General features: G+C 41.6%; 1 protein-coding gene across 35 annotated transcripts in view; it reads right to left on the reverse strand.

The window, feature by feature from the left end:
- The window catches only part of LOC115194257 (receptor-type tyrosine-protein phosphatase delta), a 393126-nt gene extending 389582 nt beyond the window's left edge, over nt 1-3544 (reverse strand). For all 35 annotated transcript variants that reach the window (XM_029753824.1, XM_029753815.1, XM_029753802.1 and 32 more), the window contains exon 1: nt 3468-3544. The gene's annotated coding sequence lies outside the window, so the exon portion shown is untranslated. The remainder of the gene's footprint in view (nt 1-3467) is intronic.
- Between the last annotated feature and the right edge of the window lie 2456 nt (nt 3545-6000).

A 6000-nucleotide genomic window follows, 5' to 3' on the forward strand; every position in this document is an offset into this window, starting at 1 on the left:
CTTAACCTACTTGCCACGGGAAATGAATCAGGTCCAACTATTTATTGTTTACATTGCCCCCTCCACTGACACCCAAATAGCTGCCGTCTTGATTCATGACCTTGTATCCCAGGCTGAGACAGAGTCATCTGAAGCAGTAAAGCTAATTACGGAAGACTTCAACATGTGCAATATATCTGAACATTTACCATCATATCAGCATGTCCTACCCGAAATTAAACCTGTCTGGACCTCTGTTATGGTAACATCCCAGGAGCGTATTTTTCCAAGGCACTGCCCAATCTTGGGGGTTCGGATCATAACATGGTTCAAGCTCATCCCAGTCTACAAAACGTATCTGCAACGAGAGAAGGCTAAAAAGGTGGAGATTAAAAGATGGACTCCTGAAGCTACTGAAAACCCTCCAAGGACTGTTTTGAGTCCACTGACTGGGCGGCCCTGACAGACAGCGCCCATGACCTGGAAGAGGCATCGAATACCGTCTCTGAGTACATCCGTTCATGTGAGGATCTCGTTATTCCCAAAAAGAAACTCCACATCTTCCCCAATAATAAACCGTGGGTAACCTGGGAATTAAAAGAGCTCCTCAACCAGAAAAAAAGAGTGTTTAAATCAGGTGGCAGTAAAGAGGAAAGGAAAAATATTAAATACTCAAACCAATTTGCCTACTGTGCCTCCATGGGTGCTGATGACGTGATACTGGTCATGCTGAACAATATCTACGAACATTTAGAAAACGCAAATAGCCTAGTGAAAATTGTATTAATTGACTTCAGTAGCACGTTTAACACCATCCAACCCCACGTACTGGTGGATAAGCTGGTGAATGTGGGTGTCAACTCTCTACTGATCAAGTGGATTAATAGTTTCCTCATGAACTGTGCTCAACAAGAGAAGTTTAACACCGTCATCTCTACGTCTAGAACGGTGAATACGGGAGCCCCGCAAGGTTGCGTACTTTCACCGATACTGTACGCAAATATTTTTTTTTAAGCAAACTGCATATCTTACAAATGTTTTATATAGCTCTCCTGCAGAGTGTGCTGTACTTTGGTCTGATATGTGTGTTCAGAAACATGCGAGTGCAAGACCAAGTCAAGCTTTAGCGCTTGATTAAGACGGCGGGAAGGATAATTGTTATAGATCAAGAATCAGCCTCCAACCTGTACACAAAACTCATCTCATCTCTAAAACTTGAAAGCATTTTACAGGACAGTACTCATCACTCAAAATTCAGTCACAGCAGCAGCCAGACAAGGGGAAAGAGACTTCTTCAAAATAAAATTAAAACAGATTGATATTGGGACTCTCTTTTATTCCAACAGCCATTAGGCTGTATAATAGATCATCTGTTGATCCCTCGAGTATACAGCATATTGCACTTTCACTTTAAATGTGTAGCTATAGCACTTTGAATGAATTATTTTGTGTAGTTTCTGTGTTTTCATGTTTTATGTACCGTCTTTTTAAGCACATGGCAAAATTAATTTCCTCATGGTGGGATAATAAAGTTGATCTGAATTCTTGCCTCTGATTGGCTTGAAGGGCCGTCTAGAGCATGCATTATTTTCCCTTTATACAACGGGTGGGTCTAATCCTGGATGCTGATTGGTTAAAGCTGTATTCCAACTGGTGTCTAGTCCACAAGTTACCACCGGCTATGAAGTTGAAATGCCTATTCACTGTTCCATCTCACTGCACAATCCACTGTCTCATCAGCCCAGCCAGACAATTTATAAAATGTATCTCCACTGTAAAAAAGCATCGAGACATTATCTCCCCTTTCTTTTAAGCTAGCATTTGGTTTTCAGCAGCGGATATTTGTATAAACCTTGCTATCTGTCTCTCTGATCTTTGCAACATAGTTTCAGTATTGAAATTTGATCTTCACTGTCCCATTGAGGATTAACGTGTCAGGACGAGACAGAAATCTTTTCTCAGCCAATCAAAATCATGGATCACCATAATTTTTATGGATATATACAAAGAAATTTCAATAGAAAACAGGTAAAATGAAACAAAATGCAGCTACTATGCTGTTTTTCCAGCTTTAGTTAGAAATTATTGTGTTAGCTGTGTATTGGGTAGCTCCTCTGAAAAGTGTCCTCCTCTGAAAAGTGTCCTATGCCAGGAAATCGCACATCACCAGCTCATTATTATGGATGTATGCAGCTACTTTGCTGTTATTCTGGCTGCACTGTTTGGCGTGACTGTGTTAGCCGTAGTTGGCTAGCTAGTAAGCAAGGGATAAGAACATTTCCAGACAGCTTGGCATGAGAACACTTAGAACGAATGACTGGGTCGCGTCCATAGATATACAGTACATAGAACAAAAAATACTTCACGACTCTGGCAACCTAACCGATAGAATGAACAACCAGACGGCTTGGGTATATCTCGTGGAAGGATAAAATGAAAATATGTCAATCATATTTTTTTATATGTTGGTAACCATGTTCTTACATGTTTGAGATGCTTTGAAAGCAAAAGCTGAAAATGATTGGCAATGTTGAATTCGATTTCATAATAGCAAGCTAGGACTGATGGTTTGGTTTGCTAAGCTAGCTAGTCTGTTTGGTTACCAAGGCAGCTACTGTAGCTATCTAGTAAACTTGCTAGCTAGCATGTGGATGTTTCTACAGTAGTTGCCTACATTTCTATCAGACTCCATGCGTTTTCTGAGAAATAATGAAACTCTGTGAAAGATTAGTTACACCCTGCTAGCGCATCGTGGCACACACCTTCCACATCGTGCATTATTTCTCATTAAACGCATAGCCCCTTACTGATTATCCCTTATATAATGGCATGTTTACATGCAGTAACAGTACAGTTGACTAGCCAGTGTAGGTGTGCAGTGTTGGCTGTTGGAGTTGTTGTCTGTCTGAAGGGTAGAGTTTCCAGCTCGCTGTCGAGGAGGAACCTCTAGGGAAGGAAATGGCTTGGGACCCTCAAGTGATGACAGGGAGAGACAGCCTGTGTGTGTGTGAGTGTGTGTCAACTAGCTGTCTGCACACTCCACTGTAAGCTCTACACAAATAAAACATGTCCAACTCCACTTCCTCTCTCCACCAGTGGACATGTGGAGATAGGCCTCCCTTCCATCAGCAGTGCGTCTATGGAGACTCTATTGAGAGGATCAGCCATCTGCTGGAACAGCAATAGACCTGCTTCCCCTGAGGGGGGTGCTGCTAGCATGCTTTATCTGTGGTGTTTAGCTGAACTGGTTTGTATGATATACCCTATACAATACAGCTGTTTAAAAGGCAACTGTTTTTGAAGTCAATTGGTTGATTCATCTCAGTGATGTGACAATCATCTATAAGACAACCTATAGTTCCTTTATTTCCCCATTTAATTTAGTGATTTGTGTTGATATGGCATTGGTGGAGGGTTGACATTTCAACAAAAGTGCTTAAAGTTTGAACGGGAGGAAGAAATGTGTCACCGATCTGCATCGCTCTTACCTGTTTGGAACAGTTGACAGCAATGCCGCCTCGGACCGGAAGGAAGGAAAGAATTAGAACTCCTCGGGAATTTCCCTGGAAAAGAAGATGAGAGGATGGATTTAGGTGATACCGCCCCAACGACTGTCAATGTTTTTATTACCCATTTAGAGCCAACCATGTGATGGCAATACATGTGTCAATACGATCATGCATATCATCTGTGACTTCCGCATGGGGAGGATGTCAATGTGACACAAATGGGACCATGTCCTCTATGGGCCCTGGTTAAAGGTAGTGCACTTTGTAGAGAACAAGGTGACATTTGAGACGCAACCAAATAATATTGACCAAGTATCACTGAACACTGGAGTTCATTGCTTCACTGATTATACAGAATACCAAGAAAGGAAACAATAGTGTAACAAACAAAGCCCCTATGGAAGTTCAGAGAAGTCAGCGGTCGGACTCAGTGGTTTTCAGTTCATAAAATACACCTACAGATATTTATGAAGTGACAGTTTCCTCATTATACAGTCACTGATATTTGCATTGTTTTCAGACATTGTTTGTAAACAAGCACAGCCCCCACCCATCCACCTCTACCTCTATCTTTATTTATCTCTCCCCCCCTCTCTCTCTCACACACACACACACACACACACACACACACACACACACACACACACACACACACACACACACACACACACACACACACACACACACACACACACACACACACACACACACACAGCCTCTCCGTCCTCAGTCTCATCCTCCCTCTTTTTCTCTTTCCCTCTCTCACCCTCCCTCCCTCTGTCTGTGAGCAGCCTTAATTGATTTGTCTTCAGCTGCATAGCGGTCGACAGCTGGAAGATAATGGGGACGTAAAGGAACACAGACGAGCCCCAAAGGACCAGACAGAGCTCCTTCTCACCAACGACACACATTCACACACACAGAATCGCACAAGCTCTCACACGTACAAAACACAAGCTCACACACACATACATCCAACCCTCTCCAAACTCAAAAGGCCGGGGATAATTCAAAGTCTCAGCTCGTACTGTGTCCTTTCGTATTCTACCCACAGCCGAGCCTTTGGTCTTCCACCTCATCACTTAAATATGCAAAATCATCTGTTTACTCTTCGACAGATCAAAGTTTGTCCCACCCTTCATTTCTTCCCTCTCAAGAGTTCTAAAAATGATTTCTTTCATTATGCAAGCCAACAAAGAGCGGTGGCGTTCTGCTTCTTACACCCGGCATTGGAGCTTGCTGATTAATTAGCTTGTATAATTAGCTTAATGATTTAGAGAAACACAGCTCCAGCCACCCAAGAAGCTATGCTAATGGTCTCCTGTCTACTGGAATTAAAATGCCCATAATGTCAGTACCCAAGTAGTCGAGATAAGAACTATGAGTCAGTAGGTAGGTGTCAGAGAATGTACTATTATTTAAATAAATGTAAAGGTGGTAGATCAGCTACAATATTGCAGATAGATTGTAGCTTGCATCAATGTAATTGTCTGCATCATTTCCAATACCTCATATTTTTTTGTAAATATATATATATATATATATATATATATATATACAGTACATATAAAATCTCTTACAAACATATTTTCCTTTATTATTTTCCCCTAACCCTACCACCCCTCTCCTAATTGGAGTAAACTAATGGACAACAACACTTAGGCTTTTACTTCCAGTTTATACATACTATAGATGTTCAGAGAATGTTCGTAATGTGTTGCAGCATCGTGTTAGCTGATACTGTAGCAAGCTGATAGCAGATAGGCGCAGTACTGAAAATTACAGTTTTATCCCTTATCCTGAACATAAACCATCACCAACTCAAGTGTCCATAGAATGACAGTCGGGTGTCCATATTAGGACAGTGCGGTATCCATAGTATGACTGTATGGTGTCCATGGTATGACAGTACAGTATCTGTAGTATGACATTATGGTGTCCATAATATGACAGTACCGTGTCTATATTATGTCAGCCTCAGAGTCACACAGAGTTTGTATCCCATACACTAGAGCAGTGGTTCTCAATCCTGGTCCTGGGGACCCAAAGAGGTGCACAGTTTTGTTTTTGCCCTAGTACTACACGCCTGATTCAAATCAACAGCTCCTCACCAGACTTTGATGATTTGAATCAGGTGTGTAGTGCTAGGGCAAAAACAAAAATGTGCACCCCTTTGGGTCCCCAGGACCAGGATTGAGAACCACTGCACTAGAGTTACAAGTCATGTGACTGAATAAGGAAGTATGTTTTGGAGCTGCTGAAAACGGTGGGGTTTCGCAAACACATCAGGATCAATACAGAGCAGCAGGGGTGTATTCATTAGTGCACAATGTAGCAAACTGTAGCAAAGCACCTTGCAATGCAAAACGTTTTGCCTATGAAATTAGAATTTATAGCCTCTTTACCTGTCTGTGTAATATTTTTTTATCTGAATTTGTAAAACATTTTTACTAGGCCTACTGTATCTCTATACACCCCTGATGCAAAACGTACAGAATATATACAGGTACCT

The sequence above is a fragment of the Salmo trutta genome, chromosome 5, assembly GCF_901001165.1.
Source record: "Salmo trutta chromosome 5, fSalTru1.1, whole genome shotgun sequence".
In the NCBI taxonomy this organism is placed as follows: Eukaryota; Metazoa; Chordata; class Actinopteri; order Salmoniformes; family Salmonidae; genus Salmo; species Salmo trutta.